This window comes from Mustela putorius, unplaced genomic scaffold, assembly GCF_011764305.1.
Source record: "Mustela putorius furo isolate JIRA1106 unplaced genomic scaffold, ASM1176430v1.1 tig00003898_pilon_pilon_pilon, whole genome shotgun sequence".
NCBI classification, from domain to species: Eukaryota; Metazoa; Chordata; class Mammalia; order Carnivora; family Mustelidae; genus Mustela; species Mustela putorius.
Window position 1 is genome coordinate 31,793,637 of NW_025422047.1, and position 15,054 is coordinate 31,808,690.

Genomic DNA, 15,054 nt, shown 5'->3' on the forward strand with positions numbered 1-15,054 from the left:
GAACTACTCTATAACTAAGATGAGTTTGTATTTGGGTAAGAAAGGTTTCCTTGAGTTAGTTGAATTTTTTCTTTTTTTATTTTTAAGAAACATGAATTTCCTGTATAATGAAAAAGAACTAAATGTATAGGGGCTCCTGGGCAGCTAAGTGGATTAAAGCCTCTGCCTCCTGCTCAGGTCATGATCCCGAGGTCTTGGGATCAAGCCCATGTCCAGCTCTCTGCTCCCTGGGGAGCCTGCTTCCCTTCCTCTCTGCCTGCCTCGCTGCCTGTTTGTGATCTCTATCAAATAAATAAATAAAATCTTAAAAAAAAAAAAAGAACTAAATGTATAAAAAGAAAGCATCAGGGGCGCCTGGGTGGCTCAGTGGGTTAAGGCCTCTGCCTTCGGCTCAGGTCATGATCCCAGGGTCCTGGAATCGAGCCCCGCATCAGGCTCTCTGCTCAGCAGGGAGCCTGCTTCCTTTCCTCTCTCTCTGCCTGCCTCTCTGCCTACTTGTGATCTCTGTCTGTCGAATAAATAAGTAAAATCTTTAAAAAAAAAAAAAAAAAGAAGGCATCATGAGCCCTCCCTTTCTGTTGGCTGGGATTTGGTCATCTGATTTATTCCAGCTGGCTGAAACGGTCATTTATAGTTATCTGATTTTGCATTACTCAAACATCTATTCAAATAGGGAATTAGGGGGTTTCAGAGAGGAGGTGCAGGAGCAGGATCCATGTGGATTTAAAACTTGGAACTGAGAACTTGAGGGCGACAGGCAAGATGGGAAAGGAAGCAGCTGCCCTGACGTTTACATTCTTAGTAGAAATACTGAAAATAACTCTTGGGCCATATTCATATTCACCTATTTATTCAAACATATTTATTGAGCACCTAACTGGAAGCAGAGAGTGGAAAAGACACAGGCACTGCCCTCCAAGGGGGACACAAACGGGGAGAGAGAAGCGGGTCTGCCCCCCTGTGCGGGTCTCCGGGATGACGCGGAGCAGGAGAGCCGAGTGCGCCGAACGACGCCTGGAGCATGACGACACTGACGTAAACGACCGTAAAATCAACACTGCCAGAGCCCGGTGTTAATCGCTGGTCGTGATAAATATGTGTATAAAAGTAAATAAAATGGATCTGGAGGCTACGCAGCAAATTCAGGGGAGTGCTACCTCTACAGAGACGGGGGGGCGGTTATAGTTAAAAAGGACTTTTTATAAGTTACATGTCAAATCCCTTTTCTTACTGATAGGAAAAAGTATGGCAAGTAAATGTCATACATTGTGATAATTCTAGGGGGTGGGGGAGAAATGCTTTGGTTGAGATATGTACGAGTGTGGCAGGATGGAAGGAGGAGGGTGTAGCAATGCCGGGGAGATTGCGGAAGGGGTTCTGCAGGCTGAAGACCAATCAGCTAATCCCCGCCAGACCTGGTGCTCCCGGGTGGAGTACAGAGGTCTTTCAGTAGAAGTGAGGACCTACAGAATGTGGCAAGTGTGTGTGGGTGATAGGGAGGCCACACAGGCAGGGCCAGCTTCTGGGGTGTGCACCCAAAGGACCTTGGCTTCATCTTGGGGGTCCTGGAAGGACCACCCACAGCTTTGGGGCTGTATAAAGGTGAAGTTGGGGAGGAAGTTACCTAGGAGATAGGGACCATCCTGAGGTGTTCTGTAAGCCCAGTGGCGAGCCCACCACTCACCCACCCGCCCATGGGCAGGCACTGTTGTCATTGCGGGAACATCAAACGCAGCACAAAAGTCAAGGAACGCAGGATATTTGAGCGGCCCTTACAAGGGTGGTAGTAACTTCAGGAGAGGAATAGTTGTAGTTAGAGGTCTCAGCAACCTGGGGAATCTGTGGGATGGAAGCAAGGGCCAGGTGAGGCTAACTGTCATTTCTGGGGAGTTCAGCACTCATTTGGAGCATTCTAGCCTCCTTTGGGGGCGATTGCTTCATCCCTACTGCCCTCAACAAAAGAGGGCGAAAGAGAGCCGCAGGAGCCAAATCCTTTCCACTCCATCCCCTTCCCCGCCCAGTCAGGACAGGAATGCGGTCTCCACCTGGCCAATGGATATTCTTGCCTCAGTTCAGATCCTGAATAAGTGAGCTGAGGACAGTGAGAGGTTAGAGGTCATTTACAAAAGTAGATGCACCCTCGGTGCTGAAGTCTTGCTGCACTGGCCATGACCTGCTTCTGGCTCTCTAGAGCCCTCAATTCCTGACTTTCCCGAGCCTGGTCTTCCCAATCTCTTGTTTATTCTGCGAGCTCTCCACTCCCTGGGGGCTTCCATCAACTTCCTTTGACTTAAAATTAGCAGTCACTGGTTTAGGGTTCATGGACACAAGCATCAGCTGAGACAAGCGTCTATTGACAGTTGGCAATGGGGGGGGGGTCAGCCAGAGCATCCTACACTTTTCTCTTCACAGTATATCTTGTTCCTAATTCATCCCCTGTGACCTCCATCCAGATCTGTGTTTTCTTACTCCTTCGCAGCTGTAGCTGCTTTCCAGCTGGACTCCGTTACAGCTCACTCTGCATCCTAAGTTCTGCTAAGTGTTGCTAGAGCCCTTTATCCTGCAACTTCCCTGCTCAGGAACTTGGTGTGACTCGCTGTTGCCTGTAGGTCAAGTCCAGACATCCACACCCTCCTTTAATCTGGTCCCACCCCTACCATCTGACTGGAGAAGCCCTGTGTACTCCTTGAGGGACTCCAAGTGGACACCCACCTTGGCACTTCCCCTGCTGGAAAGCCTGTCTCTTCTTGTCTGTCCAAACTCTGGCAAGAATTTGGCTCTCTGGATCTGGTTCGGTGTTCCTAGGAACTTGTCTTGGGTTGGGGCAGTTACTGACCGCCCCCCCCCGGGGGGGGGTTGCTGCTCTCCTCTATAGAACGCCTGGGACAGGTCAGGTGGTCACTGATGGTTCCTTACAGTTTCCAACTGAACCAATACTATGCAAAACTGCCTTCCCCACACTGTGGTTCACCCCTTTCCTTCCTGAAGCCCCAGCCCTGGCAGGGGTCATGGAGGGACCACCCAAAGTCCTCGCTTTCTCTGACTTCCTTCCTTCATCATTACAGTCCCATGAGCTGGGTGGGTGCAGTTGGCCTTGCACTTCGGGAAAAAGGAGACAGACGTCGATCCCAGGTCCACAAAAGCACAGAGCTCCATGTTGGCCTCGGTTGCATGGGCCAGAGCATGCATGATGTGCAGAGTCCGGGATTCAGTCATGCTGTAGTCTACGAGCCTCTCTCCTATGGGTGCTCCTGCCCAGGCTGCCTCCCACCCCTGTGTTGTGCTGCTCTATATGGCTTTCTGACCATTGTCAGTACCTCGACTTCCCCCTGAAACCAAACTTTTCATGGGCACAAACCTCTTGTGAGGTGGGGCCCCACAAGGCTGACCCTCCAGCTCACAGTGGTCCTCCTCCTGGTCATGTAGCTGCCTGCACAAATCCAGGGATTCAGTGCGGCCTTTCAAGGTTTGACAGGTGTAAACATGTCCCACTTTTGAGATATAATTAAACTGGTCTGAGTTGTCTCCCCAGGAGCGCAAGTGGGGCAGGGGTGAGAATATAGGTGTGTCGGTGAGTGTATAAGTATGAATGTGGGTGCTAGGAGTGTGGATGTGTGTAAATGTGCATGTAAGAAAAGAGCAAGATTCATTGAGGGGTTGGCTTGTCTCCATTTGGGGCCTGTCACCTGTGAGCTTGGCAGCCACCAGGCCTTTCTGCCGTGTGACAGGACGCACAGGGAGAGGAGCACAGGTGGAGGCCTGGTGATTTCTGGTGGCCTCACCACATCAGTGAGCCTCCAGAGCCCTGGCACCAGGGGCTTCTGCTCATTGTGGCCCAAACCATGCCTATTGTCACCCTGGGTCATGCTTCTGACCCCTGACTGGCTTTTCTCCTCAGACGGGGTTTGTGAGGCATGCTGCACTGTAGTTAATGTGTTGATGCGTTTTAGAACAAATTAAATATGGAAATAGCTTTATTTTTCCCTGATAATTAAAGTAATAGAGAAATACACAGAGAAGGTCATTTTTAAAATCTCTCTGAATTATTGTTAATTTTTTCTTTAAGGTGTGACCATGGCATTAAAGTTACACATTTGAAATATAGTTCCAGGGCACCTGGGTGGCTCAGTTGTTGTAAGTGTCTGATTCTTGATCTCAGCTCAGGTTGTGATCTGAGGGTTATGGGTTTGAGCTCTGTATTTGGGCTCCACACTTGGCCTGGAGCCTACTCTGAATGAATGAATGAATGAATAAAATAAAATATCGTTCTTATGTGGGGCACCTGGCTGGCTCAGTCTGTGAAGCACACAACTCTTGATCTCAAGTGTGGGTTCGAGCCCCACGTTGGGTGTAGAGATTGCTTAAAAATAAAAATCTTAATATAGTTCATATCTTTTATTTTTATTTTTGTATTTTATTTATTTATTTATTTATAAAAGATTTTATTTATTTATTTGACAGAGATCACAAGCAGGCAGAGAGGCAGGCAGAGAGAGAGGAGGAAGCAGGCTCCCTGCTGAGCAGAGAGTCCGATGTGGGGCTTGATCCCAGGACCCTGAGATCATGACCTGAGCCGAAGGCAGCGGCTTAACCCACTGAGCCACCCAGGCGCCCCTATTTAGTTATTTATTTGAGAGAGAGAGAACAGACAGGGAGGGGGGTACCAGAGGGAGAGGGAGAGAGAGTCCTAAGCAGACTCCGCATTGAGTTTGAAGCTGGACCCCAGAATCAATACCATGACCCTGAGATCCTGACCAGAGCCGAAACCAAGAATCGACACTTATCTGACTAAGCCCCCCCCCCCCCGCGCCTCTGGTTTCTTTTAGGGATAAGTACTAAGATATTTAAGAGTGAACTTATTATATAAACTTATGTGTGAGGACTGGTGTTTATTACAAAATAAGATAGGGAAAGGAGGTGGATGGAAGTACACACGAAACAGAACTGCCCATGAGCCAAAGCCAGAGATGCCGGTTCATGTTAATACACTTCCCTCATTTGTTGGATGTGTATTGTTGGAAATTCCCTATAATAAGTTACCAAAAAACAAAAACACCACCTCACCTTTTAATCCAACTACCCAGAAATAAGCACCTTTAACATCTTGGGACATTTGTCACTCAAATTTGTCATCTAAACTTGCTTATTGTGGTTGGGGGAGATGTCCTAACTTAAAAACACCGGCCATTCATGTTCCCAGCCTCCCTTCTCAGGCACATGATGAGGCTCCAGCACACCCTCGACCCACATCTTGAATCAGAGGCTAATAATGAGAGAGCACAGTGGGTCAATGGTTAGGGCCGCAGTGGGCCAGCCTACACTGCAGGGCTGAGCTCACCAGCTCTTCTCCTCCTGGAGATTCTGAGGGCTCCCCAAAATCCTTCTCACAAATCTTTTCTGCCTCCATTATCCAGAATTAGTTTCTTTTGCTCAAACTAAAAATCCTGGTAGGCAGAACACTTTAGTATAGTGTTTGGCTTACTGACAAGATTATACTATGCAAACTGCTCCGTGAGGTACTTCTTTTCTTGCACTTACTAGCCAGAGGAAGGCGTCTTTGTAGGTGAACAGACCTTCTCCCTCCGTCATCCTCTCAAACACAGTTAATGCTGCTACAGGAATGAGGGAGATCTCTTTCCCTGCCCTTTCCACAAGTGGGCTGGTAGAAAGAAAGGAAGGGTCTCCATGATACAAATTCACTTTCCTCTTAATGGTGGGGGGAATGGCCTGAGGGTGTGCCTGGCCAGCTGGCCCCTAACAGTGGGCTCCTGGCAAGGCCCCAGGAGAGGTGTGTCACATTCCATAAACATATTTTGTTTCTCCACTGAGGCTTGTCGCCTGAGCAGACTGCTGCCTGGCCAGAGGCTGATCGCAGGATTGGAGGTTTCACCTTCTAGGGCTTTATGGGGCTGTCTGAGGTCACGAGCCTCCAGGCTTGCCCCCGGGGGACCCAGCCCACAACAACTTTCAGTCTCCTCATCCAGCCCCACGGCAATTCCTGTGAGTTGGGTATGGGCTGAATGGGCTCCCCGCAGCAGGGCACCACATTTGGAGGCCAAAATGAGCTAGGGGAGGGGGGGACGCACAAGGTCACGAGGCTGTTCTTAAGCTCCTCGCCCCAGTTTGTCCTTTTTTTTTTTTTTTTTTTTTAAAGATTTTATTTATTTATTTGAAAGAGAGACAGTGAGAGAGAGCATGAGCAAGGAGAAGGTCAGAGGGAGAAGCAGGCTCCGCATGGAGCTGGGAGCCCGATGCGGGACCCGATCCCAGGACTCCGGGATCATGACCTGAGCCGAAGGCAGTCGTCCAACCAACTGAGCCACCCAGGCGTCCCCCAGTTTGTCCTTAAAGAGAATCTCGTTCCACAGGTCCTGGGCATCCCTGAGAGGCAGAGGAAGGAATGCTACTTGGAGGGAATGGTATGTCAAAGGGACGGTGTCACATGCCACAGCCTTACTAATGGGAATCACCCATTAGTGTCATCCACCAAGCCTCAGATACTACCAGCAATGTTAAGCATCACGGCAAGTGTGGGAGAGCTGCATGGGCCCCTTCACAGACAAGAAACTGAGACGCCCGGAGTGGTACAGATTGGGGCCTGGAGTGGGACCCCAGGTTGGCACACCCATAGGCCCGCCTCATTAGGAGGAGTGAACTTTTATCATGGAGACCCTTCGTTTCCTTCTACCAGCCCACTCGTGGGAAAGGCAGGGAAGGAGAGCGCCCTCATTAATAGTGTTTGAGACATGGAAGAAAGAGGTCTTTATACCTACAAAAGGACCCCCCCTCCCAGCATGTTAGTAACTGAGCAGTCCCTCTGGGGGTCTGCCTCTGTCGTGATGGTCACCAGGGGTGGTGCCCCTTGAAGCAGCCTTCCACAGGCCCCACGGACATTTGCTCCCACTACTATCACCACCTTAGAGAATCAGCTGAATGTGGTCTAATCTTAATCATGAATGACCTTGGGCAGGTTTCCCAGCAGACCCAGAGGAGGTGGGTTCCTGCCGGCTGCTCTGAGGAATGACCTGGGACCAGAGGTCCTGGACTCTCTCTGCCAGCGGCCAAGGTCGCCCATTTACTGAAGCTCGGGATCCAAGACTGCCTCCACGGCTGTGCAGTTTATAGGAAACTGGGAGTTTCCTGGGGACTTGTAGCAACAAAATCAGTTATCTTTCTTTCTTTCTTTCTTTTTCTTCTCTAAGTTTGTAAAATGTATGTATGTATGTAATCTCCATACCCAACATGGGGCTCAGAAGTACGGCCCCGAGATCAAGAGTCACATGGGCTTTTGCCTGGGCCAGCCAGGCGCTCCTATATCAGTTACTCTTCAAACACTCCTGGGAGGTACTTTTCCAATAAGGAAATTTTATAAAATAGAAATAGTAGCAAGTGGAATTTCAGAGTAAAATGGTTTCGTGTGGCAGCCAGAGCAACTAGAGGTTACTGACAGCAGTGGTGGGAAATGACAGTTGGTAGGGGCTTCAAACATCTTCCGCAGAGGAAGCACACCCGGGCCAGAAAGAGAGAGAAAGGGCCTTGGGGGCCCGAGGGGCAGGGTTTCAGCCCCAGCACTGCCACTTTTCCTGGCTGTGTTACCTCAGACAAGTTGCTAAACCTCTCTGAAGCTCCGTAAAATGGGGATCATAATGCCACCTCTGTCCTGTAGCCATCACAGATGGAGAATGGCTGGCATCTAGCCGCTGTCTGAGAAAGGAGGCCTGTTAGTACTCGCCAGGAGCTGGATTACCTGGGTCCTTGGCCGTCTGGATCTGAGATGTGAATCAATGCTTTTAAGGGACAGAAATTGTGGCTAAGGCTTGTCAGTTACAGGTGAAATCAGAGAATACAGAAACTGCCTCACTTCCTCTTGTGCTCCCTTTGCCGAGTTTCCTCTGCAGATTCCTGGTTAGCCGACTCACACCCTCACCCCGCCTCTTGCTCATGGGTTTACGTCCTGAATTTTTAATCATTAGCATTTATCAAAATGTGCCTGTCATATGTCCTCATATTCCTCTGGCCCTCACTCCAAGCCATACACTTATTCCCAGGTTTAACCTCAAAAGGGTGAAAGCTTTTTACTCTGTTTATCTTGTAAGTTCTGTGATGTTTACCTATGGATGTTTTAGGCTTCCTCCTCAAACCAGAGGTTTACTCTGTGTTTCCTGGAGAACAACGGAGTTAAGTGTGAATACACAGAAAAGTTTCTGGAGCCCTGTCCTACCCCCAGCCCCACTCACCCCTGCAGGCTATATGCTGTGGGGCCAAGTGGCAAGGTCCTGCCCTGGCAAGTTGCCGCCCAGTGATGGCAGTGGGAAGGTTTGGAAGGAGAACTTTAAAACCCAACTCAAAATTGAATCAACACTAAAACATTTCACCTGAAAAAAGCTCATTCATGAGTCCTTAAAACTTGCATGTGCTTGTTTATTTTGAGCTTCCCTAGAGATGAATGTTAAAATACTGCAAAGTTTTAAAACGTCTGACCAAAATGTTTAATGTGGTGGCTTTGGGTACACCTAGCCTCAATCAGAAATGAACATAGACCACACAACTGGAAACTCCTGGAAGGAGTGACATGCCTCACTTCCTTTTACTTAGCACCACCTGAAACTTGACCCTGAACATTCAGTCCCGCCGAATCCAGGTCCCACACTGTCGTTCAGCTTTCTGAGGTTCCCTCAGATCTTACGTCTTGCAGCTTCTGCATTATTACGTAGTTCCTAGGAGACACTCTTCCTTTAATAAGACATCAGAAATTCAAACCACGGGACGCCTGGGTGGCTCAGTTGGTTAAGCAGCTGCCTCCGGCTCAGGTCATGATCCCAGCGTCCTGGGATCGAGTCCCACATCGGGCTCCTTGCTCCACGGGGAGTCTGCTTCTCCCTCTGCCTCTGCCTTCCACTCTGTCTGCCTGTGCTTGCTCTCGCTCTCTCTCTCTCTCTCTCTATGACAAATAAATAAATAAAATCTTAAAAAAAAAAAAAAAGAAATTCAAACCATCCTTAGTAATATTTTTATCCAGTTGTGGTAGGATACCAGTAACGAATGTAAAGGAACCAGATTCAGAATGGATGAGCTGCACGCAGTCATTTAGTCAGCAGCACGCTTTGGAGCTGCTTTATACTAACAGGTTGGGAATGTGGATTTGGAATCCACACGAGCCTGGCGTTGCCATCCGCTGACTGTGACCTGGGTTGAGTTTCTATAACTGACTCTGCTTCAGTTTCCTTAGAAAAAATCTGAAAATAATGACCGTACCTACCTCACAGGGTGGTTTGAGGATTTACCGGAATTTGTATTTGCAAACCACTTAGAATAGGTCTGGGACGTAGGAAGCTCCATGCACATGTTTACTAAATAAAAAGTAAATCTGTGATTTTATCCCATGATCTGTATTATCAGGTCAGTTAGATAACAGCTTGAAAATATATTGTGCATACTGAAAATCTGGCAATTTAAAAGACCTTAAAAACTTACCTTTAAATAGTTTTCTGGGTGCCTGGGTGGCTCACTCTGTTAAGGGTCTGATTCTTGATTTCTGCTCAGGTCATGATCTCAGGGATATGAGCTTGAGCCCTAAATGAGGCCCCGTGCTGGGTGTGGAGCCTGCTTAAGGTTCTCCCCCCCACCCCGCTCCTCCGTCCCTCTGCCCCTACCCCTGTCCCATAAACAAACAAATAGCTGAATGCTTTCCATATAGAGTATACTCAGTACATTTTTAAGCTTTGATTCTAGTGTCATTGACAGACAGTATTATATTAGTTTCAGGTGTGCAGTAGTCAACAATTCCATATATTACTCAGTGCTCACTAAGGTAAGTATACTCACAGGTCATCTCTGGCTCAGTCTGGGCAGCACACAGCTCTTGATCTCAGCGTTGTATGTTTAAGCCCCATGTTGGGTATAGACATTGCTGAAAAATAAATCCTTTAAAAAAAGAAAAAGATAAGAGTACTGTTAACCCCCTCCCCTCTTTCAACCCTCCTCCCACCCACCTGTGCTCTGGTAACCTCAGTTTGTTCTCTATAGTGAAGAGTTTGTTTTCTGGTTTACCTCTCTTTCTTTTTTCCCTTTGTTCCTTTTGTTTCTTAAATTCTACATATGAGTAAAATCATATGGTATTTGTCTTTCTCTGGTTTATTTCATTTATTCTCTCTAGATCCATCCATGTTGTTGCAAACGGCAAAATTTGGTTCTTTTTTTGTGGCTGAATAATATTCCATCATGTATATACATCATTTCTTCTTTATTCATTTATGTATCTATGGACACTTGGGCTGCTTCCGTAATTTGGCTATTGTAAATAAAGCTGCAATAAACATAGGGGTGTATGTATCCCTTTGAATTAGTGGTTTTTTTTTTAAAGATTTTATTTATTTATTTGACACAGAGAGAGATCACAAGCCGGCAGAGGAGCAGGCAAAGGGGTGGGGGAAGCAGGCTCCCTACTGAGCAGACAGCCTGATACGGGGCTTGATCCCGGGACCCTGAGACCATGATCTGAGCTGAAGGCAGAGGCTTAACATACTGAGCCACCCAGGTGCCCATATATTAAATTTAAACTATTTAAATTTGTATTTTTTGTAAATATCCAGTAGTATGATTACTGGATCCTAGGGTCATTCTATTTTGATTTTTTTTTGAGAAATCTCCATATTGTCTTCCATAGTTCTGCACCAGTTTGCATTCCTACCAACAGTATATGAGTCCCTTTTTTTCTACATCCTCACCAACATTTCTTTCTTGTGTTTTTTATTTTAGCCATTCTGTCAGGTGTGGGTTTATATCATCTTGTGGTTTTGATTTACATTTCCCTGATGATGAGTGATGTTGAGCATCTTTTCTTATGTCTGTTGGCCATTTCTATGTTTTCTTCAGAGAAATGTCTGTTCATGGTTTCTGCCCCCCCCCCTTTTTTAAGAGAGAGAGTGTGAGCACGAGTTGGAGGTGGTGGGCAGAGGAAGAGGGAGAGAGAGAATCTGAAGTAGGCTCCACACTCAGCACAGAGCCCGATGTGGGGCTTGATCTAACGATCTTAAGATCATGAGCTGAAATCAAGAGTCAGATGCTTAAGTGATTGAGCCATCCAGGCACCCCTCTTCTGAAGTAGATTATTTAGGGGCACCTGGGTGGCTCAGTCAGTAAAGTGTCTGCTTTTGGCTTAGGTTATGATCCCAGGGTACTGTGATGGAGCCCCTCATTGGCTCCCTGCTCAATGGGGAGCCTGCTTTTCCATCTTCCTCTGCCCCTCCCCATGCTTGTGCACTCCCTCTCTCTGTCTCTTTCAAATAAATAAATAAAATCTTGGAAAAAAAATAAAGTAGATCGTTTGGAATATTTTGGTGTTGAGCTGTAAAAGTTTCCTGTATATTTTGGATATTAACCCTTTATTGGATATGTCATTAGCAAATATCTTTTCCCTAGGCTCTCTTTTAGTTTTATTGTTTGTTTCCTTTGCTGTGCAGAAGTTTTTATTTTGATATAGTCCCAATAGTTGCTTTTTTCTTTTGTTTCCCTTGCCTCAGGAGACATATCTAGAAAGATGTTATTGTGGTCAATGTCAGAGAAATTACTGCCTGTGTTCTCTTCTAGGATTTTGATGGTTTCAGGTCTCACATTTAGGTCTTCAATCCATTTTGAGTTTCTTTTTGTGTATGTTGTAAGAGAGTGGTTCCAGTCCAGCTTTACTCTTTTGCATGTGGCTGTCCAGTTTTCCCAATCCCATTAGTTCAAGAGACTGTCTTTTTCCCATTGCATATTCTTGCCTCCTTGTTGAAGATTAATTGACTATATAATTGTGGCTTTATTTCTGGGTTCTCTGTTCTGTTCTGTTGATCTCTGTGTCTGTTTTTATGCCAGTACCACACTGTTTTGATGACTACTGCTTTGTACAGATTCAACAAATTTTTAAAATTAGGAAATATGAAAAAATGACAACATTTAAAGGAAGTTATTCTTTGCTTAAGTTTTTCCTTGGTATAGCTTCGTCAGCAGCTAGTGAAGGCTTCTCATATACTGATAGGGACAGTGGGGATTTTGTCATAGGGAAGCAGCTCTCTCTCCCCTCCTTTTTGGTTGAGGCCTGGTCAGGGCCTCTCCCACACACCATGCCAACCCCATGCAAAAGCACAGAAACTTCATTTTAAAAACCAACTTGTCAACTTTTTAATTAGTAAATCAGCCTTCAAGTGTATTTCCTTCATAAATTTTTATTCCTTTCTTAGACTTCAACTAATGACAACTTTGACCTTGTATTATGCTGGCCTCCTTCCTTATTACACTTACTTGTTTTGCTGGCAGATGTCTTGGCCTCAGCCAACAGCGCTCAGGACCCTGCCCTACTCTCCAGAAGACTTATGTTGCCTTGATGTGGGATCGTCCTCATATATGTGGCTGCAGAAGCACTTGTCCCCTTGGGGGTGGGAGGGGTGTACACCATCAAGCATTGAGTGTAAATGTATAAAATAGCATTTTAGGGGCACCAGCGTGGTTCAGTGGGTTGAAGCCTCTGCCTTCAGCTCAGGTCATGATCCCGGGGTTCTGGGATCAAGCCCCACATTGGGCTCTCTGTTCGGCGGGGAGACTGCTTCCCCCTCTCTCTCTGCCTGCCTCTCTGCCTACTTGTGATCTCTGTCAAATAAATAAATAAAATCTTTTAAAAAATCTTTAAAAAAATAAAAATAAAATGGCATTTTACTCAAAATGTTATTCAAAATGCTCTTCAAAGTGTGGTTTCTGGAACAGCAGTCCAGTCCTTGTCTAGGAACTTACTAGAAATGCAAGTGTCAGGCCAGCTGTGGACCAGCTAAATCAGAACCTGCATTTCCACATCATCTCCAGGCCGTTGGAGTGCACACTGGGCTGGAGAAGCTCTGGCCTCAGGCATGCACATCATCTGCCATCAATTTGAAGGCTGCTGGAAATTTCTAGGCTCAGCTCTGGAATCCAAGATCACATGCAGATGCAAAAATGAATAGTCTATCCCATCTCCTAAGTTCTGAGTACAGCTTTGCTTCCTGCCACTTGTCAAGAGGATGCCATGGGTCACTTGGGAAATGGACTAAGCATAGATAGTGCTGGCCTGGGGAAGAAAATAGCCAGCAAGGGCGTAATCTCTTACAAAGAGGAGCTCTGGGTGGCTCAGACGGTTGAGCATCTGCCTTCAGCTTGGGTCATTGATCCCAGGGTCCTGGGATAGATAGAGTCTGCATGGGACTCCCTGCTCACCAGAGAGTCTGTTTCTCCCTCTCTCTTTGCCCCTCCCCCTGCTCATGCTCTCTCTCGCTCTCTCTCTCTCTCTCTAAAAAAGAGGAGGGGGTAAGTAGCTCTAGGGACCTGGGAGGGTACTGTTTTGTGCAGAGTGACAAAGTTGAGATTCATTTCATCTCAGTCCACTCAGCGTTGGGGGCCCCTGACCTGAGCTCCCATCACATTCTGTGCTTCATCTTACCCTCTGGTCTTACGTGTGCATGTTTGGTTCCCTTCCTGACCTTAGCAAGGAGGTCTTTGAGGCAGAGGCTATGGCTGGTTCCTCCTGGGGGTCTGGTCCCTGGCACGGGCCCTGGGGAATCGTAGTGCTTCATAATGCAAATGAATGAATGAGTCTGAGAGTTCCACTTCTGCAGGAGGGAAACACACGGGGGATCTGGTTTAACTTTCTGTAATGCTCCTTTAAAATGGGGAACCGGCCTGGGACATTCTTGTCCAAGTACCAGGGTTGGGGAATGCTTCTTGGGCACATTTCTGACTGGAGTTCCACTCTGACTTTTCTTGCCAAATGAAACTTCAACAGCACCCAAGGCAAGCTGATGAAAATAGGGAGGAAGGGGGGCGAAGGAAGAACCCATCTCACTGACTCAGTTCTCACCGTCAGCTCTTCATCACTTCCAGTAGCTATTGAAGTTTCAATGCAAATACCCCCCCACTCCCCCCACCCCCACCCCGCACCCAGCCTCCCCCCACACTTCCAGGCCCCACATGAAGGCTTTCCAATTGCTCACACTGGAATTTATTCCGTCTTTAAAGAAAACCCCTTCCTTCTGGGAGGGACTGGGTACATGTGACCTATAAAGGAAATTTGTCCTGAGGATGAGGCAGGCACAAGGAATCAAGGAACTAAATTCAAGGAAGTTGCTGATGTGACTCTTTATTTCCCTCCTTCTGTCACTTCCCTCTTTCCCAAGGCAGCCTGACTTCTACCTGTCCTGACAGGACCTTTGGCGTCTTGGGGAAAATTAGAGAGCTGTAAAGGCTCTCAGCCGCCGCATTCTTTTCTTTGAAAACTTTTGTTCTTGTTTGCTTAGAGATTTGCCGAAAGGGGTGCCTGGGTGGCTCAGTGGGTTAAAGCCTCTGCCTTCAGCTCAGGTCATGATCCCAGGGTTCTCGGATGGAGCCCTGTATCCGGCTCTCTGCTCAGCAGGGAGCCTGCTTCCCCCTCTCTCTCTGCCTGCCTCTCTGCCTACTTGTGATCTCTGCCTGTCAAATAAATAAATAAAATCTTAAAAAAAAAAAAAAAGAAAAAAGGAGAGAAAGAAATTTGCCTAAGACACTGCAGATTACAATGTTTGTGTTCTGCAGTTTTTCTTTTAGGGAACTCCAGGCTCCAGCCACCCAACCAATGGCATGAAGGAAAGAAAGGTTTCAAATGAAAAGAAGAGAAAGAAAGGAGGTAGAAAAACAGGAAGAAGGACCTGAGAGTAAGAAACTGGGCCCAGTGACCTTGAGATTTATGCAGACAATGGAATCCACCCTGAGGGTTGGGGTCCTGATGATCAGAAAAGCTCAGGCTGGGTCCAAATGAGTCAGAGGAGGCCCCTCCCTGCCATGACCAAGGAAGGCGTCACCTCTACACCAAAGTCAGTCACCAAGGAGACAGAGGAACAGTGGGCCACATCCCTTTGTCCCATTTCTCCAAACTTCTCACAGAGCTGGAGTAAGGGTCAGGAGCAACTTGGCAAAAATCCAGTACCATTACAAGGGGAAATAGAGGCACACATGACAGAGAAGTGCTCAGGGCATCATTCCAAATTTGGAAGCCAAGTTTCCAACCTGTGTTCT

At 47.1% G+C, this 15,054-nt stretch overlaps 1 long non-coding RNA gene across 7 annotated transcripts in view; it reads left to right on the top strand.

The window, feature by feature from the left end:
* Positions 1-12,571, top strand: part of LOC123388308 — a 52,174-nt gene extending 39,603 nt beyond the window's left edge. For 5 of the 7 annotated variants that reach the window (XR_006602864.1, XR_006602863.1, XR_006602862.1 and 2 more), the window contains one exon: positions 12,298-12,571. This is a non-coding gene — a long non-coding RNA (uncharacterized LOC123388308). Of the gene's footprint in view, positions 1-870; positions 4,245-6,368; positions 8,790-12,297 lie in introns of those variants that run through there. The other 2 variants (XR_006602868.1, XR_006602867.1) reach the window with 2 other exon arrangements.
* Positions 12,572-15,054: the final 2,483 nt, after the last annotated feature.